At 39.4% G+C, this 27402-nt stretch overlaps 1 long non-coding RNA gene across 1 annotated transcript; it reads left to right on the top strand.

Annotated features, from left to right (window-relative positions):
* Positions 1 to 7452: 7452 nt before the first annotated feature.
* Positions 7453 to 19772, top strand: LOC119715518 (uncharacterized). The gene is made up of 2 exons (XR_011803782.1): positions 7453 to 7604; positions 15200 to 19772. It is a non-coding gene; the product is annotated as an uncharacterized lncRNA (long non-coding RNA).
* Positions 19773 to 27402: the final 7630 nt, after the last annotated feature.

Raw genomic sequence — 27402 nt, 5'->3', positions numbered from 1 at the left:
ACAGAATCCGGATCCAAATGAAGACATTCACGTCATTTCCCATTCACTGCATGTTTCCTGCTATGTTAGCAGGAACTGTCCTGAAGAACATTCACTGGAATATCTACAGAGGAGTTACGTGATTGCTGATCTGTTTCAGTAAACACTGCTGTTGTACAGTAGAAATCCTGTAAAGCTCGGATAAAAGCTTTGAAGATAAGAAAGATTACCATGTAAATGTCATTATTTGAAGAGGAAGAATTAAATGTACTACCAAGAAAACCTTTAAAGATTGTTTTATGTGCATATAAAAAGAGAAAGTGCCAGGATCAGCGGGTGCTCAGCTATCTGAGTTTTTACATGTTGATTCAGGTGGTAGATACAGGCTTAGATTCCCAGTTACAGACACTTCAACTTAGATCTTTCTTCAGTGTGAAACAGTGTAGTTTTGCTGGAATAAGTGATACTACATTGAAATGTACAGCAAATGCCTTCTTCCCTCCCACTTCCTCTGCTTCAATCCCCACTCTCCTCTGTTCAGACCATTTTCTGGGTGGTTCTTTTTAGAAACGCACTCATTATGAAAAATGAGTATCAAGAGTAATACTTTATAGGATACTGTAACTCTCAAATATGAATAATCTAACTTCATCTTAATAAATCATGTCTCTAGCAGAATAATGATCAGACTGGATTTTTCTTCCAGTCTTACTGAGAATTGAAAGATTCAATACATTTTCAATTAAAAGCAGACAAATGGAAGTCCAGATCATGCTTGCAATTGTGTCTTGTCTCAAATTGTAGGAGATAACAGGTATGCTAGAACTTGAATTTTACCTTTAAAGTACATCAGAAATCAGAAATTAAATTCCAGCTTGCAGCTCAGAGTTCAGTCCCCACCAGTATCTAGAAGGAGGACAGACCAGTAGTTGAGTGATCGTTGTGATCCCTCCCAGCTATTGCTGAAAAAATTATTTGCAAAAAAGACATTCTAATTCAGAGAAGGATTTATCGTCATCAGCAGAAAAACTTCATGTCTTCATCATTCCACATCCAAGACAGCTAGGTATAGCAAGAACTATGAGACTGAAGTTGTGAGTTGTAAATAGATAAATCAAGTTTGTCGTTTAATTATAACAGTGGCATAGCTGGGTTACAGGGCTGTGCCTGTATGTACACTGAGTGCTCTCAAATCATGAATTTCTTGGGTGTTCAGGAGTATCCCAACCATCTCATTGTAGATGATATAATAGGTTGGCTCAAGACAATGAAGCAACTTGAAACAAGGTGAATGACTGGCAGAATGTTGTTACAAGAGCCCATTGAATGGGAATATATCTTCTAGAAATTGCCCCCAGGGCAACTCCTGTGGTGTCTAGTCTAATTTATACACCTAATTGCATTTATTTTGGATGGAGTGTCCCAAAGTGTCCCTACTGCAGAAGTAATCAGACTGTACATAGATAAGACATTTTAAATAGTCAATAGAAATCATCCCTCCAGAAATGGCCATGTAGGACAGCCTGAAGTCTGTAGCTAGGATATTTGAAGGAACTTTTTAATATAGTTAAGGTGTATGAATAGGGATGAATAATTCATCACTACTGGGCTGGTCACATGGGATCATGGCCTGCTGGATTGCAAGACATGAGCAAAACAGTGGTTTGAGGGGTCTCCCCTGATCCTGTTGAAGACGCAGCTCCAAAGACTCTTGCAACAGACACCCCCATCACCACTGGACAGTGACTGAGTGCCCTGTTTGGAACATTTGGTTCCTACTGCAAGCCTGGTCCTACCAAGATCCCAGTACTTTTTGTTTGATTTTTTCCTTTTAGTAACCATGTTACCCAATGCTCTGTCTCATGTTCTGTCTATGCATTAGTCCAGGTCTGAACAAACATGAAAAGAGATAATTTTCTGAAGTCTTGTAGCCAGAGAGGGCTAAGAAATCTGAAACAAGCATGGCTTGCAGCAGCATGGAGAGCATCATGAGCAATCTCAAGTCAGAGCTCCTTTATTTCTTCCCTGCCTGCTCGGCTGCTTCCCTTCTCCCTCCCCTCCCACCACCATGTCCCATTTCCAAACAGGCTGCAATTCCAACAAACCCATCCTGCAGGCCCTCAGCCCTGCCTGCTGAGGTGACTTTGGAACCAACCATAAAGAAACGTGATTTGATTACACAGGATCCGCTGGCTTGTAAATCTGAGACTTTGGCCACTGAACAACTTCCCCCTCATTTTTAAAACATTTCCTTGGCTGCTCTGATCTCCAAAGGCTTGGGATCCTTTTACTTAAGGAGCTAAGCTGTCTAGAGATGTAGATCTGTAATGAAATCCATTCTCAGTCTTCAAAATGAAGACACAAATGCGCTGTTTAATGCAACACAAAGCAGGTTTTTTTCATTAAAGGAAAGGTAAAAAGTTGAGAAGCTTAGGCAGTCAACACAGAAAAGAGATCCGAGGGCATAGCTGTTCTCAAACAAGCCCGATCTTTTGGTGCTCAGCACACACAGGTCCGAGTTGTAATGCCTGTGGCACGTGCTGCCTCTCTCAGGAGCCTCGCTACTGCAATTGCAGGCATCTGTAAAGAAGCAATGTGTGTGCTTTTTCACAACCAGGGGCAGAGTAGGCCCCCCTTGTAGACGGTGATTACAGGTTATGCAAAGCTGCATTTGTCAAGTAATTTGGGACCTTATGAAGTGCTGTAAATGTTTACTGGAGGGCCATACTTTCCTTTCAGAGCAATCTCCAAGACACAGAAATATCAAATAACCAAAATCAATAACAGGAATTGTTCTTTACAGAAACTGCAACTTCACAGAGATTAGCTCAGTTTGGCCTTTTTTGTTTGTTTGTTTGTTTTCTTCTTTCTTTTTTCCTGTAGCTATCGTAATACTGCAGTATATTACAGTGCTGAAAAGGTGACTGAAATTGAGAAGATTAAAACTTCAGCATCCAGGCTGAATCCTGAGAAACACCACACATCTAAACATCTCAGTTACTCCCTCTAGAAATATCTATAGCTGTCCTGGACTTCAGTGCATTGTGTCGCTATGAGGAGAGGAGTCAACAGAGAGCTAGAAGGCTTGCTCTTTGGTCTGCTGGAATCTGTGGACATGCTGCTTTTGAAGACATAGGAGTTCTGACACTTATTGTAAGAGGAAGTAGAGCAATCATGAACTGTGGACCTAGGTCACAGGAGGAACTCAAACGAGACGCCAGACAAACATGAAGTGAAAGCAGTAGTGCTTCCTCTTGACCAGCTTTAGACACCGACATCATCTGTACTGGGGACATAGTAAAGTAATTTACATCATCTTCCAACAATGTTTTAAATAAAACAGGAACTGAGGAATAAAATAGAAAGAGGGTTAAAAAAAAAAAAAAAAAAAAAAAAGCTGGAGGAAAAATCAGAGGATCTGAGGACCTGATTTCCATTCACGTGCAGACTCCATTCCTTAACAGTGTAAAAGGTCCTCAGAGCAAACAGGAGCTCAGACTGAACAATGCATGCATCACAGCTCATGTGAAATATCTGCGAACTGGTCATATGGTCTTCTCTGGCCAATTTAATAAATAGTGAACTGCAGAATTCTTGGCATGCAAAGTAGCACCATCTGTTCTCAAAGCATGGATTCTTGTCGCGGAGAAGGGAGCTGCTGTTGTTTTTCATGGGAAGGTAGTTGCCTCACCGTAGGTGAGACTAATGGTGAGTTCTCAGAGTATCAAGTACAGTTAACTGTTTTATTATTCTCTTCACTGTTCCTCTTCTGATAAGCCCCAGAAGTTATTTACAGTTTAAATCATTCCAAGGTCGCTGGTTATTACAGTAGGAGAACACATTGTCAGGCAATGCAGATTACATGCCTTGGCTGCACGTTGCTACAAGTAAATAGGAATTTCTCCTGGCTGCTCTCCTGTGTGGGACAGATTCATTAAAGTGAATGCTGGACCAAAATTCCTATGGGGCAAGAGGTCATAAGCTGAATTCAGCAGTGGTATAAATAAAGTAGCATGTTTTCTTGGAGGACGTCTGCATTTATTCCATCTCAGCCCTGTTGAAAAAAATCCTTTCCTACCACTACTCAAGTACTTATCTGTTGTTGGGTACCGATGTAATCATATTTTGTAAAAGTCCTTGACGGCATTGACTCCCAAACATCTCCTCATTTGTCTGATCACCATCAATTCTTCCTCTAACATCTCTCCTGACAATCTGTGCTGCACAAAAGTCAGAAATTTTGGCTCACAAAGATCTCCTGAGCCTCAGGGATCTGTATGCTTCCTCATGGCCACGTGGATGGACACCAGCCTGTCTGTACAGGTCACCATCAGTGTCTGCAGATTTCCTCCTCTCCCCCTGTTCACATTGGGTCCAACTCCAGCACTTTCTGTTTCTCACCTCATCAGGGTCGTGTTCCTGGAACATACTTCATCTGCGCCAGTGGTGTAAAGTAGGCCACTTAATTTTTAGCTCCGTTTCCTATGGAAACTGGATAATGTAATTCCACCGCATTTTTCCCTCCATTGAGTAGATTTGAACTAGCCATCCAATTTCAATAACCTTTGATAGAGAGGTACAGGTTTAAAAGATAGTTCAGGTCCTACAAATTTAAAGAAAATAAGTGGTCAGAGAGGTGAACAAGAGCCTTTTTGTGTCTTTTTATGGTAAATGTTACCATTAAAGCTCCCATCTTTTTATGTACCTGAGAATGCACACATCAGAGAGTGTGATAAATGCGTGCCCATGGCAGGAATTTCACCTTGAGCTCAGAATGAAAAAGCCAGAGACAGTCAGCCACGAGTAAACTCTTCACAGAAAATGAAGGTTCATGAGGCTGGTGCTTGTGGGATGTCCCGTGTGAGGAATTGCTCACTGGGGGCTCTCTTCTACCTCTGTGAGTTGCATCTGATGTCCCATGTGCAAATAACAGTGAATAAATGGAAAGGCTGCGAGACAGCCAGCCCTATGTAAATGCTGATAACAACAGAACAATAACTAGTGCTGAAATGTATCGGTTCTCAAGCACTTTTATTAAACCAGGCCTGGGCAATGGCTCCTGTTAATATGGCTCAGTGCTGCACTCAGTATTGGTACAGTGTAAGTGAGTGGGACTTGTTTTGCCACCTAGAGTATCAGAGGGGCTGTGCATAGTATTTTTTTTTTAAGTGTTCAGAAATGTACCGATTGCTATGGTATCAATTGCGCTAGAAGATTATCAAGGGCCTTCTATCCTGAAGTTTTTAGCAAAATAATTAAAGATTTGAACCCCCATGAGTCCAAAAATTCTTTATTGTTTAATACCATAATCTTCTTTGTTATAAATAAGGGGTCTAGTCATACAAAATAATCCAAAGCCTTTTGCAATGCATAATCCAGTGAAAAGACTCCGGTTTTAGTTCAGAGTTGGCTAAGCTATTTGTAGCAGGTAGGGACAATAGCAGGATTTTCTAGCGGTCAGCAGTCTGAAAGATCCTCTGATAGAAATCTGTGAAGGAGAGCAGTAGTTCACTGTCTAGGGAGGACTTAGTGAAAGGCAAGTTGTTCCCATTTGTGTGTTTAACAAGAAGCATCTCTGGAATGAGGGTTTTTAAGGCTCCATGACAGGAACTGCAACTCTGTGTCCAATTTGCACCTGCATTTACTTAAGCTTAAATACAAATAAAATCCCAAATCATCATAACAGCAGCAGCTGAGGATGCAGCGCAGATAAACCAGGGAAAGGATGACAATTGTCATTAGTATTCATGCGTTTGTTTTGCCAAATTGCCACTTTTAAAATAAGGGTGGAAGGTCAAATGGAGATTTTTAATTGGACAAATAACTTCACTGCTGCCTTATGCTGCTGAAAGGAAATTCAAAGGTTTTCCAGGCATTAATCTTTTAATTAATCCAACGGAAATCCTGGGATGATGAGAAACAGTTTCAGAGCAGACCTCAGGGATTGCCTTGTTTAAATCGCAGGACTAACCCAGGGGCTGGTCCTTGGCTATCACGTCCTGGCTTACCGCCTCTTCAGCTGCTGCTTAAACTCTTCCTGCAGATCCTTAGTCTGAAGGATGCTCAGCGTGGCTGCGGATGCACTTTTGTGGACAGTGTCTCTATCAAAAGCCTCCATCAGCTATTTACATGACAGTCCTCTCTGCTCTCCAGACCTCTTTGTTCTCTGAGTGCTCAGCACTTTTGTCAGGCCCTTTCTGCAAGAGATGTTCAAATGCTGATATGCAAAAGCAATATGTTAATCTGGACCTTTAAGGGCTCACAGAAGATGTGCCTAGATGCAGTGACTCCAGTGTGAGCCGAAGGCCGTCAGCTTTGCACTGATCAAATTCATCAAGATCAATAAAGCAGCTGGCTTCATAACTCCCGTGAGGTCCTATATGGTGTTTCTAGGAACCTGTAAGTAAGGTTGCTTACGTCCCCAGCATGCCTGCTGGTGACTTTAACTGGCTGAATACTCTTGGATGATTTTCAGACTGTTTGGTCACTGTTAAAATGTGTTGAAGTGGACACTGCTCTCAGATGAAACTTAGAAATACCTATAAAAAGAGCTTCATAAACTTTTCTGCAACTTGGGGTTTTGCCATTGATGTGAAAAATTGCATGAGTCAGGAAGGAGTTATAATCTAATTTTTCTCACAAATAGATGCATTCTAGGTTTTTAACAAGTGAAAGTTTAATGGATAGAATAAATTAATAGCAGTTGTCTCAGGCGAATTAAATTATATATCCTCTGCTTGGTGTGTTTTTAATCTTTTCACTAAATTGTCAATGATTCAATATTATAAAAGATTTTTGCCTTCTGATTAGAACGGAAACCTACAAGACTGTTAGTTTTCCAGAGCAGCACAAATACAATGAAGTTCAGGAAACAAAATAACCATTTAATTTACTCTCTGAGCTCTTTGTACCTTGCTTGTAGATAGACAAACAAAAGAATATTTAAAGGAATATACAGAAGAGAAGCAAAGTGCTTCCTAGGCTGTCCTAGGAATTGTCATGGATTTTCCTCCCAGGGTCACAAACACCACAAACTCTGAACAGGTGAAAACAACAAATGAAATGTTGTTGGACTGTGTTGTTTTTCTCCAAAGTTTTTTTTTTTCTTTCTTTTTTCCTTTTTTTTTTTTTTTCTAAACTTTTCGGGCACCAAGGCTACAACAGCGGATTTTGCGGCCAAACTTTTCATACTTGGCTGACGACTTGGCATCTGGGCTACTAAATCCATATTTTGGCAGCTGACTGGGAGCTGACACAGCACCAGTAAACCTCACTGAAGCCATTGCCTTTGAAAACCAGTCCTCCTTTATTTCTGTGCTGAAAATGGATTTAACAGCCTTCGTTTAAGCACCTAGGATTGAAAACATTGTCCAAAGGTTTTACATTAACCACAGATTAAACAGAACTATCAGCTAGCAACAAAATAAATCAAAGTCATTCCCTTCCCTGACTAATGTGGCTTTTTCTCACTCACAAAAGATCCGATTCCTTGTTTTGTATGTGCCCCCTGAGCAGTTCACGTGTTTTCAGAGCCTGGGCTTGTTTTCCTCCTTCACTTTTCACAGTGTTGTTGAAGCTGGGCTGTCAAGAGATCATTGAGGGCCTATGCGCTCAGTGACAGACAGGCAAGTAGAATACTGCTTTTTCTATTATTATTATTATTATTATATTTTATTTTTTTTAATCCTCCTGCCTTAGCATCATTGTAGCAGCTTTTTCATACCCCCATTTGCCTGCATTCCTGTGGACAGCATACTACACTCAGAAACCACTTTCTTCCTTTCTTTACCTCAGTCCAGAGAAGCTCACCCTAGCTTTTCCTTTTGCAATATTTTCCAATATTTTCCAATATTTCCAATATTAACCAATATTAACTTATGATGATACTTTCTCAATTTTTGCTTCACTTAGCATTTCATTTTTGTTAGACCCCAGGAACACGAACCTTTAAACTACATCTTGCTTTAATTCCATTACACTTACTTCTTAACACATGTGATCCTAATTCAGTACCCTTATTTTTGGAACTTCCTAACTTTCCCATGCAACTCATTAGATGTCATTCATCACTTTCTGACCCATTTTTATTTCCCTTTTTTTATCCTTCTTTCCCTATTAAGAGAAAAAAGCAAGCAAAAATAAAATAAAAGAAGAAACGGAGAGACAGAGAGAGAGGGAAAAAATTTCAATCAAATAAGACCATCATTTATTTTCTATTAAGTCATCATGTGAAGTGGTCAACAGAAAAATGTCTGTATTAAGTGTTGGAAGCATATTGCAACAGTCACGCAGCTGAAGTGGTATGTTTGCCTTGCAGGTGTCTGATTTTAACATTTGCTTTAGGGAGGGAAGACAAACAGAAAGCTGTATGTGAAAATGAGAATAAAAAATACCTTTTCCTTTAAAGTCTCATCCTGTCATGAATGCTAAATGCCAGTTTCCTTCTGAAAGCAAGCTTGGAACAGGCAGACAGCCATTTCAGAGAGCTGCACGCTTTGTGGCAGCAGCAAAACTAGGAAAATTCCCTGCAGCTCGAAACAGAATAACAAAACCTCTATCTGTCTATCTGTCTATGTTTACATTAATGTGATGATGAAAACAGCCTGTGCCACCTTTAGCTTGCAGGACAACATGCCTTTTCCACTCCCCACAGAAAACAATACAAGGAATGAAGCAGCAGCACCAGAGCACAAACAAAAAACCCCAGCAAAGCATGGGGAAATGACTGAGTGAAACCCTCAGAAGTACCCAAGGATTGTTTCAGCAGAGAAACACATGTTGAGTATGGTGACACGTGAAGAAACTGGCTAAAGACCAAGCTGGTGCCTGTCTTCTCTATTTTCTCCTGAGAGCTGCAGGGAGCAAACATCTTTCTGGTGGCAGAAATACTTACCCTGAGGGCAGCAATAAATTAGGCCTCCAGCGCAGGGAATGCTAGAGGACATCCCCAAGGCAAAGAACTGCTACAAAGCATTCCACCATCATTTCCCTAAGTGCTAATGAGTAATTACCCCTTTCCACCCCTCTGCCCTGGTGGGCGAGGCCCCTGCAGGAGGCTGCAGCCTGGCACAGGCCCTCCAGCAGCGGGAGAGATGGGGCAAGATTTTTCCTCTTGGAAACAGCTGCCTGGGAAATGGTCTCCAAAGCGAGCCACACAATGAAACAGAACTACGCTTCCCCTCTTGCAGTTATTTTTCCGAGTCATGCAGATTCATCAGCTTTATGTTGGAAAGCCTCTCGATGCTCGCCGGAGGTGGTACAGTGCTGATGTGCCTCCACGCCAAATATGCGGAGAGAATTCCTACTGTGAAAAAAAAATGGGCTGAGGAGAGGACAAAGGAGCACACATATGTACTCCTAATGAAAATATAAACCCCACAAGTCTGTGGGCTGATATGTTGGAATCATATTGATTCGACAAGTTCCTGCTGTCAGCAAGAATGAAAAAGTCCGCCAAGTGGCATGTGTATGTGCTTACAAACAATTTTTTAAAACCCCGTTAGATTGCCTCAGGCTTCTGTTCTAAGGACAGCAATGTCTTTAGCCCAAAACATGTCCAAAAGCTTTGGCAGAGAGGATCGTCTTACTAGCTTCATAACTTGCAACTGCGCTTAACAACTGCTAAACATAGCCCGCATGTTTCAGTCATGGACAGGAGGACCTCGGCCTCCTTGCTCAGTTGGTCACTTGGCCTATGAAGACTTAAAGTTCCTGTTCATAGGGTTCATTAAGGGGTTTTCACTCATACCTGTTTTTCCCTGCTGAACCGAAACTTGTTAACCCTTCTAATTTCTTAACAAAGCTTGTAATCTTAATCCAAAGATCAGCTCTGTGGATCATTACCAAGCTGTTTCCTTGACTTGTGCAATGCAATTCTTTCACCTTAAAGCTACTGAAATCTAAATTTCAGAAAAAAAAAAAAAGGCATCTTTCTGTAATCAGTTTAAGCTGCCATACATGAGCCCTGCAGCTGATAAAAGAAACCCTGCTTTGCTCCCAGCTTTGGTGGTGATTTTAACACTTGGATTCAGTATTCACAGCTCTGCTGTTCTGGGGCAAGGAGTCAGAGTCTGAAGCCTGTTCAGGACATGGCCTTGGGTTCAATGAAGCTGAGACTTAGTGACTTCACAGAATTTCAGATGGGAAAGCAGACGTGGGGGAGGACAAGATGAAACCTCTCAGATTTGGATTCAGTTCAGAATCTACTTCAGACGGCAAATGATAGAGAACTTTGGCTCTCCATGAAACTAAGGTGCCCGGTAATATCCCTTTGTATGTATTTATATTCATTTATTCTTTTGAAAGGTTTGTTTACATTCCCACTGCTGTTACTTGTGTTCAAAATCCGCTGTGATATTGACACAGCCAAAAGGAATTTCCCTGGGCTCAAAGCTCAAGCATAAATCCCCTCTCCAACTTCAGAAGTGAGAGGTAAAGTCTCACAAAATTTAGAAAACCCTGTCATGGCTGGTTTTGTTAATATTCATTTAACCATCTCAATGAAGCCAGCAGGAACCTTGGCTCCTGGTCAGCGTCTGTATTTATAAGCATATAAATACTTCCCAAGCTTACGGAAGGAAAAGTGAGGAGTGCTGTTTTTCTGATGTCTCTGCAAAAGCCTCACCAGCCTCACAACCAAAACAGACATTGTCAGTACCACTGGTTTAACAGAAACTAAATATTATGTGGCTGTTTAGCCTTTGCTAAACTGGATTTCAGATCTCTTTTGGGCTTGCTATGAAAAAAACTAGCAAGATGAACAACAGGCACAGCAAGTGTTAAATAGCTAAGCATTATTTCCTCTGATAAACAAGCTTTATATAAGGAAATAGTAACATATACACTTACTAGAGCTCATGGAACGGGATGCGCATTTGTATGCCAAAAGCAAGTCACTGGAAATGACAAGTCGGCATTAATTACTCTTGTTAGCATACTGAGCACATCTAATACCTTTTACAACACAAACAACAGAAAAATGAGAAATCAAGTAACACTAGATGAAACCTGTTAATCTATTACATTTATATAACTTTTTTTTTTTTTTTCCCACTGAAACACACATTGCATTAGAGATTTATAGGTCAAATATGGGCTGCTTTACAACCCTCTGCTTGTGAATCCTGTATGTCTTGTTTATCCACTCAGAGCATCTCACTCCACTGCTGGGCTTCCAGGTGGCCCTGAGCTACCACCCTGCTGCAAGACTGTTTCTGTGTCACCAGCCTAGTGATCACATCTTACCAGGATGTCACCAGCAAGGGTAGATGCACTCCTCTCAGCTGTGAGGGGCTGATATCAGCAGGTCAGGGACCATTCTGATGCACTGGGGTCAAGACCAGTTTCTGGATAGGTAGGTCAAAAAGTGGGTAGGTTCAAAGCATTTTACCCCTCCTGTTATTCTATCTTCAGTACTTTGTAACTTGTATGGAGGAGTTATCTGCTCAATTTTTCTACCTCTTGTCCCAAAACTAATAAGTACAGCTCATTTTTATTGTTGGCACTGTTATTATTCATCATGTTAGAGGATGCTGAATAGTAAATTAAAATATGTATATATAAACAATGTGTGACTGCCTGAAATGGACAGTCCATACACGCTTCTAGACTGGCCCGACAGATAATTCTGCTTTGGTCAGCTGGCAGCACCTGCCCTGAAAGCAGGACTTTATCTGATAGTCGTTGCTGAACGCTCAGTCAATTAGTGGGTGCTGCTACATCAAAGTGGATTAAAGAGGAGAAAATCTAAGGTTTGCTGCTAGGAATGGAGTTGAGAAACAGCAAAAAAGATGGAATAGACCAAGACAAACTGGATGCAAAGCTCTGAAACACTGAGCAACAGGCTGGCCAAGCACACTGTGCAAGAATTAGCAGGTGTGCCAGTGTTACATCCAGGATGTGTAGAAACTGTATATTTTTCCAAGAGGATTAAGATAAAATAGCATAGTTAAGATAAGACCTCGTAATATTTGAAGTTTCCCTGAAAGAAAACACCCATGAGATGTTGCTTTGCAGCTAATAAGGGTTATGAACCCTACAGGTATCTCTGATAAAACACAACCACTGAAAACGAAGTATGCCTGTGTGGCTGGGTTCCTGGTATTACTTTATTATTGGGTAAAGGACACCTCCAAAAGCACACTGCTTTCTACTGCCAAATTAAGGTCTCAATTCAATACTGACTCAGAGAAATGTGACACCTGCTGAAGCAAAAAGACTCTATAACATGCATTCATATAGATCTCCCATCCAAGCTTGAATCGTGCCCTAGGCTGCCAGTCTTTGAGATCATAGCCCATCTCACCAGGAGGCACAGACAAAACTGTGGCACAGCTTAATGCTGCTGCACACAGCAAATGAATCACACACTTGGGTCATCTGAATAGGCTGAAAAAGTTCTGTTACATGAAGATATGGATCTCATTCTTCTGAAAAAAGCAAAATATTTAATGAAAAACTGACGTTTTCTTAATATAAATGAGTAAGCACAGTAATTCGCACTTTTTTTTGTAACTCTTTTCATCTCCTCCAAAGCTCAGAGCTTCTTAAGAATGAAAGGTTATTATTACTTTTTTTCTTTATAATACAAAAAAACCTGAAACACTTGTAATTGATTTGCACAAAGAGTTGAGTCAAGACTCAGGTCAGTCTCCTGCTCTCCTTCTTGTACGTTGCTTCATCCTCCTCACTACCACTTTAATTAGTTTATTGTTCACCTTTGTTGTTTTCATATAGAGGATAAGTTTAGAGCAGTTGCAGAATAATTTGTTATTTCATTGTATGGAGTTATCCTGCAAGCTTCAGAATGTAAAAATAATTTCTCTACTATGCAGTATAGTTAATATATAAATACTTAGGAACAGCTTCATCAGAACTGGCACGTGATGAACCGAGAACATGGTTACACATATTTTTCTTTAGACATCAGCACTGGTATACGTAACTCTCACTTTTCTTCTCTCCTTTAATTCTTTCATGGCACTCTATTTTTTAACTTGGTTCACTGCACAGTTGTTGACACACAATGGAGGGAGTGGGATGGAGAGAGGGAGTGGCAGTGGGCAACAAGAACTGCCCTGGCCAGCTTTGTTGCTGAAAAAGAAATCCATGAATATATCAGTGAATTTGGTGTGTCCTAGACTTAGTGAACATAAAACGATCATACATTTTAAATGCTGAACCTGGTTATCTCAAAGGTTTGATAAAAGCATACAAAGTCTTTAGATCACCAGTTCAAATCACAAGTTCTGAGGTCTGTTTCTTAGTGGAAGAGTGCTAATAGCACTGATTTTCGCTCTGCTCTGTGCTCTTACTAAGGAGTCAGCAGCATAGGGAATGCATTATCCACTCTGCCCTGGAGGCGGGTCAAGACTGAGCACATTGGCAGGTCTGTGTGTAGGATGCTGTTGCTTGCTTTGTCTCTGCTGAATAACTAGGAAATTAATCCCTTCGGTAGTGAATGTGACACCTTCCAACACCACAAATTCTCAGAGGGAGACAGAGGGAAAGAATGCAAAGTGCATGTGTTTAGATTCACGTTGCATAAATCAAAAGCCCCTCAGAAGCAATTTGTATTGGACAGGCATAAAACTGGTGCAACCCAGAGTCATGCCACCTTCTAATTGATTGATAAGAATATGCAGTAAAACCATTGCAGATGTCTGACTTTTAATTGGCAAATAAAGTTTTATGAAACTGGATCATCACATAAACAGTAATAGCATGCAAAAAAAACTGCAACAAACACACCAACTACAGCTTAATAGTAATTTTGACAGACCATATTTCATAGGAACCTCTTTACTACTGATATCCTTCATGAACTTATATTGGAAATATAGGCTATTAAATTGCAGTCAACCCATGAAATTATGACTACAAACATTCATTATTTTATGAAGCAGCCTATTGACATTCCTTAGCCTGCAGAAAGAATTATGAACTCTTGTTACACTAATACACTGTAGCTTGGATTTAGATTATAAATTCATCACTGTGTTCATAAGCTTCAGCTAGTTTTTCATTGCTTATGTGTAATATATGCATACATTTATCAAGCTTGCTAGAATCACCACTGGATAGAAATGATTATGCTAAAATGCCAGGGCTTGACATTCATTCAGGTGCAAAAACTGAGCTGTAGCTCTGCTGAAGAAGAATTACAGGACTGTATAAAACAAAGCATATTTTTCACTGTGTTAACCAATATACAGTAGGACACTGTACATCTATGTCTGGTAAGTCCATCTATAGTCTTGTGGGTCCTATTCATGGGCCAGCTATCCCTTAGGGCTGAGAAATAGAAAGTGAAACTTATATTCAAAATATTTTCTTTAGACACTCATGTAGCTATGCTGGCATAGCCTCACTACCTAGATCATGTATTTAGGAGATGCTAACTGTTGGCCTAATTTCTCTGCCCCCAAATTATATAAAAATATTTTCTTTTGGAACAACTGTCCACAATAATTTATTTATTTTATTTTATTTTTTTTTTCCTGGCATTGTGATGTCAAGAAGTGTTGAGGGATTTCTTGAAACAGCAAAAATCCCATGGCTTGCTGTAGCTGAGCAAACCAAGCTACCAGGGCAACTATGAGAAGTTCCCATGACAGTGTTCCCACATCGCCCAATTGAGGAACTCAGAAAAATATTGTTACCAGTAGCTGGCTTCAAGGACAAGGTCTATGTGACTGCTAATCACAAGGGGGTTGTTTTCTTGCAGGTGGGGTTGTTTTCTTGCAGTTGTTTGTCTGAGTGCTTTTGACCAATAATCTTGTGTGAAACACTGTCCACCCCTGTTAAGTTCTCTATAAAAGTTAGGCTATTCGGGCAATAAAATGGAGCATGATCTGACTCTACTGTGTGTCGTGCTTTCGACCGTGCTTCCTGCAACAAAGAAGAAGTTGCCCTTTTGCTGCATGGACTTGAGTATATCAGCAGAACTTTCTGCATGTAGACCTAGCCTGACCTAAAGTACAGATGTAGATATAAAGATGTAGATATAGGGGATCAACCAAATAACCAACTCATAGATTGGATTTAATTTACTTGTATTTTCTTTGTCCTTTTTTTTTTAAAAAAAAAAAAAAAAAGTTTTCCTAGTCAGTGGAGTTTCCATTTTTTTCCCTTGGCTATCTATCTCACAGCTTTACTTGACTGAAGGACCAAGAAGTTATTCCTGATTTCTTAATTTTTTTTTCTTCTTTCCATCCTTCAGCAGTTCTTTGGTCTCTTTGAAGTTTTAACCTGTGACTACTTGAAGGTCTCTCAACTTGGTGATGTTAATCTTTCCAAACTCTCCCAGTGATACATAAATAAAGAGGTTTGAAATATTCTGCATAAAAAGAAGAAAGACCAGAAGGTCAAAGGATGTGATTCTCCCCCTCTACTCTGCTCATGTGAGACCTCATCTGGAGTATTGTGTTGAGCTCTGGGGCTCCCAGCACAGGAAGGACATGGACCCATTGAAGAGAGTCCAGACGAAGGCAACAGGATGACCAGAGGGCTGAAGCACCTCCCCTATGCAGACAGGCTGAGAGAGCTGGGACATTCAGCCTGGAGAAGATAAATCTCCAGGGGTACCTTACAGTGGCCTTCCAGTACATAAAGGGGGCTACAGGAAAGCTTGAGGGACACTCTTTGTCATGGAGTGTAGGGACAGAAAAAGGGGTTGTGGCTTTAAACTAAAAGAGGATAGGTTTGGATCAGTAAGAAGGAAGAAATTATTTATGATGAGGGTGGTGAGGCCCTGGCACAGGCTGCCCAGAGAAGCTGTGGATGCCCATCCCTGGAGGTGTTCAAGGCCAGGTTGGATGGGACTTTGGGCAACCTGGTCTGGTGGGAGGTGTCCCTGCCCATCGCAGGGGGCTGGAATTGGGTGGTCTTTAAAGTCCCTTCCAACCCAAACTATTCTGTAGTTCTGTGATTCTATGATACATAATTGTAAACACTGGAAAAGTCCAAAAGATCCTAAAGATTCACACTGGCTCTGGGGATAACCTTGAGGAGATCCTAAAGAAGGAAGCAAAGAGTAATGGAAGTTATCCCAGTGCTGACATTTCCTCTCCACATTCTTCCCAAAAATAAATGAAAAAGAAAACAAAAACAAAAACAACAAACAACAAACAACGATTTCTGGAGCTTGTGAGTACACCCAGAAGCTGTCCTTAACTTTACCCCCTTTAGAGAAAATTATTATGTCCTGTCGTACACTTTATCACTGAATAGCAAGAGATGGTGCTGACCACTGTTAAGCATTTTCTTGCTCTGTAAGTTATTGATTTTGTTTTTCACCATACAAAATCTCCAGTGAAGTATACTTAGAAGAGTTGTTTTGGCTGGGTAATTTCATTGCCACACTTTTGCTGCAAACAGATGAATTATTGGCGATGTACAGTAGTAAAACACTTCTCTCATCTTAGAGTATTGCAAGATACCAAATGTGCTTATGCAGATAACAAAAGACAGGACATTATTCCAAATGGGCTGAAGACATCTTTGATATGAACTGATAAATTAGTCCTGATAAGAGCAAACAGAACAGTAGTCCAAACAGAGATATTCAATTACATGAGATTTTCATTTGTCGATACACTCTGACAGATCCATTTTATATGCCGATATCTTCTCAAAATGGGATTGGACATTACTGACAGCATGAATGACATCAAAATATTTTTCTGATTTATGTTGTTGACTTGGTTTATATAAGTCTTGTAAATTTGCAGAGTTACACATATGCTAATTTCAGAAATGTATTTGTATAACACTTGTTTTTCAGGTTGTTAATCCAAGACATTAAAACATAATTGTTAATCTGCTTGAGAGATTTCTACATAATGTGTATTTGGATGAGGAACACAATGTGATCTCTGCATGGATAAAAATTGCTGCCTCTTTCAGGGTGGAGATGAAAAATTCCTCTCAAATCTGCCAAAACTTGCACCAGTGGTCTGAATGGAGGGGTATGAAGCTCTCATGGCTCACACTTGCCCCAGAGTAGCAGCTCAGCCTCTCAGAGCAATGCCCAGCTTTTCTGTCCAGCTCTGCCTGCCTGCCCTGTCACTGTTCAGCTTCTCCTTCCAAAGGATTGCCATGTAGCACCACAGGAACATTGCTGTGCACAAACATGCGGAACTAAGCACCATGAATAACAGCCCCAGGGGGATGCTGGCTGCTGGGCCCAGAGAGAAGGGGGGGTTTCACCTGGACATGCTGGAAACACTTTTAGGTTCAGGTAACAGCTGGTAGAAATTTGTAAATAACATTCAAAATGTTTCTCCTGGGCGTTTAAAGGAAAAGACTAGGTGATGTAAGTATTTGGGACAAATGTAATTGTGGATCACATGGGTGAAAAAAACAGAATAAAAGTAAAGGGAATATTTTGGCAAAGGAAAAAGATTTGTTGAATAATTCACTGTAGAGTCAAAGACATTCCACAGATTTAATACAGGGGATTTGGGTAGATCTCTGGAGTATCTGCGAATATTTCTACGCAGAACTATGCACACAGATTGAACCTCATAATTCGGGCAGCCAGGCATGAACCCTCTCTTAATCTCTCCAGTGGGCTAAGCTAAACCCTGCTAAAATTCAGTATATGACTGGGTTCAGTGTGGCTATATGACGCACCCTGTCCCACTGCTCAGGCAAGCAAACTTGCATGTGCTTTGCATAAGGGCAAGCAAGGACCTTTCTGCCAGCAAAACACATTGTTTTATTCCAGGTGTTACAAATGAGTGCCAAAAGAATTTTCTTGCTTAAGAATAATACCCCATGTACCAAGCCAATATTTAGATACCAGGGTTTTGCCCACTATTCTGGATTTTCTTTTAAATTGACCCTGAACCTCGTTCTCCAAGAAAATTATCCTTTTTGTTTGAATGAGGTATCCTCCTCCCATTCCAATTTATTGTGTGATCAAATATTTCTCTTTCAATTTGTATTTTTTCTTTTTTTTCTATTCTTCTGTCAAAGAATGTAGTTTGCGTGCTACTTGGAAGGACCTGTTTTTCTTTCTTTCTTTGCATCTCTGTTTAAAGACATACTGTCTCTTATACCTCTGCTCGGATGGCTTTCTCCTCAAGCTGCAAATGTAAGTCCAGCAATATTAAAAGGACTGCACACTTGACAGGTAAAGCATTTTACTAGTCAATATTTGATATATGAAGCCTTTGAGGGGTAACTATATATGACACCTTCTTCCACAACGTAGGATCACTGGCATAGTGCTACTGGCTTACTACAGGAAATGTGGAATCCTGTGTTGTTTTTGATGTACAATTTTCTCAGCAGTAATTAGGGCTAAAGAAGGTTTTCTTCTCCTGGGAATCACTTTCAGTTACTTGTGCAAACTATGCTACATGTTAACAAAATACAATTATGGTGTTGACATAAATATATTTTCAATTAATTTCTGTTTTCTTCAGAAAACAAAACAAAACACCACACCCTTATATTTCCATTAAGGTCTAAATCAGCATTTCAGGTTTGCAAGTAAACAGAAATTTCAGAATATCAGCAACATAAGGTACCTGCACATCAGGGAGACCCCTGGAGCCTGGGGCTGAGGTAGGTATCTGGCGGTGCCAGCAGCAGGGCCAAGCACACACTGCCGTGATCAGGATGCTCCCTGGGCACTGCAACAGGGTACCTGGCAAGGACAGCCTAGGGGGTGACATCTGAGGTGGCTAGTGGAAACAGCAGACTGGAAATTACTGCTTTCCCTCGGAAACCAGTCAGCTTAAATGAGAGATGGATAAATTTGGTGATGCTGCTTTTGCAGAATTATTCTCAGTTGCTTCATTAATCAGGAATGGAGCTCATTTTTCTGTCTTCACTTATTAGTTACACAGTTGTATAATATAAACTGGAGGTGAATTTGCTGGCTCCATAGTTTAGCTTCCAAGATGTTAATATTTTGAAATTTTGTGGTGAGAACCTATGTTCGTGTTTATTTGGGAGGTATGTGCTAGGTTGGGAAATAGATCCTTCAAACAGACAATAACTTAACCAGAATCAGTAACATATGTATTTTTTTGCCCCAAGTTAGCCATGTGTTTGGGAGGATATGTGTGTATATTTCAAAAACTGTCACAAAACATTATAACTGATTTCCTTCTAATATGTTTAAAACATTTTCTTATGCTGTGTAAACTTGCCTATAAGAACAACAAAGCTTCTGGTGAGATAGCAGTTTGCCCAAATATAGAAATTAAAAAAAAAAAAAAAGAAAAGAAAAGAAAAAGAAGAAGAATTATCCTCCACTAGAATCAGAAAGCAAAAGCATACGTGTATACTTCATCCAGAAAATATTGTGCTGTGGTCATTAGAAGATGGCTGATATTAGAGTTACAAAGTGGATCCCAATGTGCTCAGGGAAGCTGTACCTGTATCACTAAAAAACAGAACAAAAAGAACACCTCCCTTTTCAGTGAGGACAGGTGCAGAAAGCTTGTTTCTATATAATAGGGCAGAAATAGGCTGATGACTTCCTGCTCTTCATCTTAAAACTAATAAAATGAAAATGTTTCTTTGTTTGCTCTTGTCTGGAAGTTTCAAAGCTTCATTGTTGAAAGGAAAACAGTGCTGAAGAGATTTGGGATAGGATTATTTTATTCCTGGCAGTGCTTGCAATTTCTTTTTCTTCCTTTCTTCCTTCCTTTCTTTCTTTTTTTCCCTTCCTTCCTTCCTTCCTTCCTTCCTTCCTTCCTTCCTTCCTTCCTTCCTTCCTTCCTTCCTTCCTTCCTTCCTTCCTTCCTTCCTTCCTTCCTTCCTTCCTTCCTTCCTTCCTTCCTCTCTTTCTCTCTTTCTTTCTCTCTTTCTCTCTTTCTCTCTTTCTTTCTTTCTTTCTTTCTTTCTTTCTTTCTTTCTTTCTTTCTTTCTTTCTTTCTTTCTTTCTTTCTTTCTTTCTTTCTTTCTTTCTTTCTTTCTTTCTTTCTTTCTTTCTTTCTTTCTTTCTTTCTTTTCTTTCTTTCTTTCTTTCTTTCTTTCTTCCTTCCTTCCTTCCTTCCTTCCTTCCTTCCTTCCTTCCTTCCTTCCTTCCTTCCTTCCTTCCTTCCTTCCTTCCTTCCTTCCTTCCTTCCTTCCTTCCTTCCTTCCTTCCTTCCTTCTGTCCATTATAAACTGAGATTTAATATTGCTAATTTACTTTTTCTATTACTTTTTTGCCAGCACAATGAGATGCATTGGATTTGGCTAGCTGGCCACCAAAATCTTAATTTTTTTTGCATTTTTAAGTTTTAGAATGTGCTGGCAGCCCTCTCTAATGAAAAGATGCTACCTTATTTTCCACTTAAGACTTATACTTATTTTTTTTGTCTGTCACTCTCTCTTTTATTTTTCCTGGAGTGACACATAAGCCAAAGCTTCTGATATACAAACGATATATACTGCAAAGAGTTAAGTGAAAATATTTCTATCAGAAAAAGAAGAAATAGGTTATCTGATAATTTTTATTGCAGTATGTAAACAAATGCTAGTAAAAAATAAAAGCACGTAGGGTGAAGGGTTAGGTGCTTTATGAGAGTGCTCCTTCGAATTCTGCTGACATAACAAAAACATTGCAGCTCCATTTCTATCTGCTTCCTAAAGCCTTCAAGCAGCTCCTCACGAACAGGCTTACAGTTTGAGCTCATCTCATAGCTTAAACATGCTGACATTGACAAATACTTAGCAGTACAGCTTCATTTGGCTAAATGGAATATCATGCCCGTTTTCACTCTAAAATTCAGCTTAGTGTATTACACTTCTACAGTTGACTTCATATCCAAGCAGCCCATTAAAAGGCTACAGAGACAGACTGAGAGAGTTAGCTGTACCTTTTGTGTAGAGGTGAGGAGATGTGAACAAAAAGTGGGTTTCCAAATGAAAAAGTAAGGAAAAAAAAAAAAAAGACAATGGGTATTTTGTTGTTATTATTGTTGGCTTGTTTGTTTTGTGTGTGTGTTTTGTTTTCCTCTGGCTTTGACAAAGAATGATCTATTGCCATTAAATTGCTAGCTGTTTTAAAAGTGCTTATGTAACACCTTGTTGTTATCTTACTTGGCATAATGACTGATATTTAACTGAACTCTACATATTTCAACTCTAAATTTCCAGGTTTTCTTAGGCCTCCTACAAGTAACATATACTATTAATTTATGATAATATATGAATGTTCAGTAATAGATAGTGCTTCCTTGATTATTGATGAAAAATGTGAGTTAGAGCTCATAACTATGCTAATACTTTTGCAAATTGTCAGGTTAATAATTCCTAGAGGAAAAAAGTTCTTTTCAATAAGTCCCCCCACCCCCTTTCCGGTAATGCTGACTCTAAAATTCACTAATCTGTACCACAGTGTTTCACAGTGCCATATAGTAAACACATGACTGTTACAAACCCCATTATTTTTTCAGTTCATGATTTTCTTTGTAACTTTGAAACTGAATAATTCTCTTCTTAAATGGAAAAGAGTGATTTTATCCAAATCATGATAGTTAAATATTTTCAAGCTCTTGTTAATGTATGGTATGAGGCCTACACCATAGTGGCCAAGCAGCTACTGGGCATTAGAATATGCCAATCTGCACTGTTCACCCAGAAGATTATTGAAGAGTATTGTCTGTGCTAGTGAATGCTTCCCTTTGGTTCAACTGTAGGATAACAGATGATAGCACTGAAAATATTGGAGTTGGTGAAGAATCATCTTTAGAGAGAAGGTAACTACAACCCTCCAAATGGTTTCTGAACCACCATTTACCCATGAACCACGACGTACATTATGAGATCAGTTGGTTGCTAACCCGCGGATGTCTTAAGCAAGGTGTCAGGAAGACAAAACAATATTTTATATCTGTTTGAGAAGAATGAGAAGCACTGGTAAACTTGTTTTAGTGGTTGAAGAGAAGATGATTGTCAGTGGCGACAGGAAAGAGTTTCAACACACAAGTTTACTTCTGTAAAAAGCAAAAAAGAAGAAGCTTTATCATTTCAGTTGAGGATAACTTTTTATTGGCCATAAGGGAAGAGATGAATGGGATATAAAGATTATAATTAGATTACACCTGATTAGCACTGGCAATATGAAGAAGACTGGTGCTGCTGATTTACTCTTATTCTAATAGACACATAAACATAATTATACCGTATTAAGATTTTCTTATCCTCTTTTTGGGCATGGTTTCGATCACATATAGTAAAACTAAATGGTAATATTCCTAGCAGGTGATAGAGACAAAATATATACTTTGCCTATTTAACCCCTTGCTACTGTGTTGACAAGACAGATTTCTTAGAAACCTGGCTTGGTCAGAGCCAAGCGGAAGTCAGCACTGTATGCACATGAAAATATAAGCTCATACCACTATAAACTACAAAGTATATTGCTATTATCTACATACATCCTAGGAGTATGATCAGTAAGCAAGACAAATGATCTTTTGTCTGTCTCACATTTCAGCGGTCAGGAGTTATTCCCACCAATGTGTTTTAAGAAAGACACAACGTTGCACATGCCTACAATGAACTGTGGAAAAATAAAAAAAATATATTTTCCCTTTCAGGCTTGTGAGACACTTGTAAATATATCAAATACAGTATAATTGACCACTGATGTGAGTGCAGAATGTGGGACTGGTGTTATATGGATATACCTGGCTATGCCAGTTCTACAGCAAATTCACTGTGCTTACAGCAGTGAAGAGAAGGCATTGGAGTCTGTTCCCAGAGTAGGTTCCCAGGATCCTCCATGAGTTATAAGCCTGATTTACCACATCTACTGAAGCTGTATAAGATGTGCCTAGCTTCCTGCAATCATAGTTTGTTTGATTTTACTCTGTAGACCTGAATTCCTTTTGGATAGGAAGGCTTGTAACAAGAAAAAAGTGACTCACTCTTTCTCCCAGAATGGAGACTTTTTTTCCACCGTTGAGAACTGTGGCTCATTTGTTTGAAAGAGATGAAAAGCAATTGGTTTCTTATCACATTTCTCAAATGTGAGAGTAAATTGTAGTGAGGTGCAATTTCAGTTATATAAAACTTTAACTAAAAATTTGCCTCCTTTTTTGTTGCTGTTAATTATTAATAGTATGCACCTGGAAAATAGAGATCTGCCTGCCAATTTAAATCTTTGTAGTGGTGAAAGAACTTTAGAAGTGGTGAAAGAACTTTAGAAGACAGTACATATCTTTGTCCAGGCAGAAAGAGTACCCTGAAGATATTGATGGAAATGAGCCATGAGACAAACGATTATTAAATATAAGGGAGGGATTGTTGTCTCAGGTTGGGCTGTGACTTAGCAGTGCTATTGTACCTGTTACAAGCTGATCATGGATAACAGCTAATTCACTGCCTGTTCTAGGACTAGCAGGGCAGTACAACTCCTGCTTTTGTAATTTTTATTCTTAGAAATCAGCTGCATGACAGATTATATTTAATAATAGAGGAATGTAATTCTTTGCCAAAAGGCTACTTCAGCAAAAAAAAAATAGTAGAAATTTATGTTATCTTCAACTGTAGACAAGAGCATGGGAATATGATGATACATCCCAAGCATAACCAGAATAAAATGGTCTGTGCAAATATAGTTTTGGTATAGGTAGTAGAAAAACAAACTTCCCAGTGTGGTCTTGGTACATCTGCAAGCACGAAAACATAGTACTATATAAAAAATCTCTTTTATTTTATTTTATTTTATTTTATTTTATTTTATTTTATTTTATTTTATTTTATTTTATTTTATTTTATTTTATTTTATATTTCATTTCATTTCATCCAAATTTATCTATGACCAGAGAAGGTCATTGTGATAAAGAAGAAATATAACGATGCACAAATTACATGGAAATGATGTAAAATATAACCATTTTCAGTTACGAATATGTTCAGTCATGGTTCAGATTCATTTCTAGTTCAATGCACATGGTATTGGGCCATGGTACTGGCTTTGGCACAGAGGGACAAACTTAAGCTTTCTCATTCCAGGTCTGAATACAGGGAGACAAAAAAAAAAACACTCCAGTGCTTTCCAGTACCAGAGCTACACTAGAGCTCCCACCAGTGTAACTCAATGATGGGAAAAGAAGATGGTTCATCATAAATGAAGCCACAGTTGACTCAAGTATTTGAGCTATAGTATAAATATGGCAATATTTTAAAGACAACACAGCTATTAAACAGTAATGAAGAACTGAAAAGCAACTCTGCATAATCACCATTCAGCTAAATGATGATTTCACAGATGGAAGAGCAGATGAAATTCAGCCAAATGATTTTAGGGGCAAATGAATAGGCAATAATGTACTTAGGAAGCATTAGCCTCTCTTCATTCTCAGAGACAGTGACCCATTGTTCACAATTAACAAACCCTGAGGCACAAAGGGGACAGAGATGGTGCCTGCCTAAGATCTGTTCAGAGCCACATAATAAAACAAGCATAGAAAATCATACATTGCACTGTATCTTAACATAAAACGGAGTCTCAAATTACTTTCATATATATTCAGATTAAAATGCAAGACCTGCTAAATTATGACAAGTTACAAATCTCCTTCCAGATCTGATGAAAGTCACTTTTGCTATAAGTTAAAGGATCAGTGGTTAGGTAGCAGTTTAGCTTTCCTTTGCTCATTGGCCTTCCTTAGGCTGGCACAAAGAAGCGTGCAAAAGAGTCACCAGCCCTTAAATGCCAGCTTGTCCTTGAGAGCTGAAAGCTCAGAAATGGAGCACTATTATCTGTTAGCAGCAAAGCAAGTTGAAAATGAGGAATGTATTGTGTGGCAAGCACCTGAGCCAGTAAAAACCTTAACTGAAGGCTTCAGTTACTCCTTTCATTTTGATAACTGACACATCAGTAACTTTGAAAAAGGAAAAATGTCTGCCTGTAAATAGATAATGCCACTGCAAGGAAGAAAAAATGCTAATAAGAAGTTCATCTTCATAAATAGGTGAGATTAGAAACAACTGCTACAACTTTTTTTTTTCTCTTGGAAGGCCAAAAGGAATTGTCTTTTTAATTATTATTATCATTTTGTCACCTAGCAATGTAATTACTAATTTTGTCATGGAAAAAATAGGGAATTACATTCTTGTTCTTTTGAGGATATTTTACCCATGACGAATATGTGCCAAAAGTTGGTTACAATGCTGAGGCTGTCAGGTTAGTATTCTAAAACCTTCTTTACAAGATAAGGACAAGTAAATGCTTTGCTCTAACTGTACTGTGGAAAAAAAAAAAAAAAGAAAAAAAAAGAAAAGGCTTTGTAAGTGACTACTGTTCTGAATACCTTACATTTCTGTGTGAAATAGGATACTTCAGGACATAAACAAAGTAATTTAAGAACTACTATGATCCTTTAGAACACTTGGCCTTGACAAGCTGGATTTCTTCTGTAGTTCCCCAGTAGTTAGTTCTGTCCTCTCTACAGAAATTCAGACCTGTAAAATCACTGATATCACGGAGATAAAAAAGAGGGGGTTGCTACTTCTTTATTTGCCAGATACCAGACTCACAGGTCATCCAACTAAGTCATCAGGCAGCATGTTTAAAAAGCAGTTGAAGGAAATACTTTGGAGATGAACAACTTGTACAGCTAAATGTTGGTGGATGAGTGCTGATTGCGGTTTTCTGGTTAAGGACTAAATCTAGGAGGCTATAACCAGGATTATTGTGCTATACATGGCTTTGTCTTATATTCTTTCCCTGAATGTTTTTACTGGTCTGTGTCTGGTGGCATACTGCAGGATGGACACATCTTGGGTTTTTAACCCTGTCTTAGGTCAGATTGTCCCTGACATGTCATCTTGCTGGTGACTTCATGCAGTCACTGCCTGCATGACACAGTATATGAGACAGATTTGCTACATGCTCCTCTCCTTAGAGGCAAGGAGGAGGCTAAGCTCTGCATTCATGTTTCACTGTAAGTTTGAAAAGTAAGCATGAGGAAATTTGGTGAAATCATCCTAGATGGGACCTAATCCACCAGATTCATCAGAAAAGAGGTTCTCAGAAGCACCCTTAGGGCACAAAAGAGCCAAGAATTAGTAGTGTGCATATATGACACATGTGGCTTCCAGTGTCTTTCCAGACACAAAAAATCTATACAGGTAAACAACACAGCTTGTGGTATGGCGGTGGGTGGATGTGAACAGGCAGCATAAGAAAATTATTCCTCTATGACCAATATGTGAGAAGTGACTAAATGAATGTGTCATTGCAGCCGTTGAACCTGACTTGCCACCAGCAAAGCTAAAATGTAGAAGTACTAATATTACTGTGTTCAGCTCTGGGGCCCTCATCACAAGAAGGACCTAGACCTATTAGACTGAGTCCAGAGGAGGGCCATAAAGATTGTCAAGAGGCTAGAGCACCTCTCCTATGAAGACAGGTTGAGGGAGCCAGGATGTTCAGCCTAGAAAAGAGAAGGCCCCAGGGATACCTTGTAGAGGCCTTCCAGTACGTAAAGGGGGCTACAGGAAAGCTTGGGGGACTCTCTTTGTCAGGGAGTGCAGGGACAGGACAAGGGGTTGTGGCTTTAAACTAAAAAAGGGTAGGTTTGGATTAGTTAGAAGGAAGGAATTATTTCTGATGAGGGTGGTGAGGCCCTGGCACAGGCTGCAAAGAGAATCTGTGGATGCCCTGTCCTTGGAGGTGTTCAAGGCCAGGCTGGATGGCAATCTGGTCTGCTGGGAGGTGTCCCTGCACATGGCAGGGTGTTTGGAGGTAGGTGATCTTTGGTTCCTTCCAACCCAAACCATTCTGTGATTCTTCTGAGACCTGAAATGTGATCTAGACTTGCAGAATGCTCATGCAAGTGTTTTAAGATAATGTACAGCTGTCTGTATGTGGCAAACCTATGGCTAAGAAAGCTTCAGGGTACCTATTGAAATATTTTAGATGGAGAAGAATGGTGGAACTATTGTTTGAACTCCAGATTTCCATAAGTCATGAAGGACTGGAAGAGTTTTGCTGGAAAAGGGAAGAAGGTCTTGGGGAACACTTTTGCAATAACTACTTAACAAAAATAGACTCTAAAGCTAATTAGCTGTATTTCACATGCACAAAGCAGATTTCTGAAATAGTACCCTTGTTGTTGCTGTAGTAGTTTTTATTGTTATAGTGACAAATACAGCAGGTAATTATGGGGATACCAAGGACGGAAAAATAGTGAACATCAAGATGCCTAACATAAGTTTTCTGGGTTTGAGTGGTTTTCTTTGCAATCATTGCAAGGAAATCATTGCACTGCAGAACAAGGAGGGGAGAAAAAAAAAAAAAGAAATGTAACAGTATTTTTGGCTTATAGACAGAGACATCATTTTTGTAGGACTTAGAAATACATGTAAGTAGCAGCACTATGCTCATGGAGATAAAGAAAAAAATGTTTTTTTTTCAGCCTGTGAAATGAACTCGACAGAAATGCACTCACCATATTATGCATA

This window comes from Anas platyrhynchos, chromosome 1, assembly GCF_047663525.1.
Source record: "Anas platyrhynchos isolate ZD024472 breed Pekin duck chromosome 1, IASCAAS_PekinDuck_T2T, whole genome shotgun sequence".
Classification (NCBI taxonomy): domain Eukaryota; kingdom Metazoa; phylum Chordata; class Aves; order Anseriformes; family Anatidae; genus Anas; species Anas platyrhynchos.
Note: the sequence above shows the minus strand (reverse complement) of the source record. Positions and strands in the feature narration are given on the sequence as shown.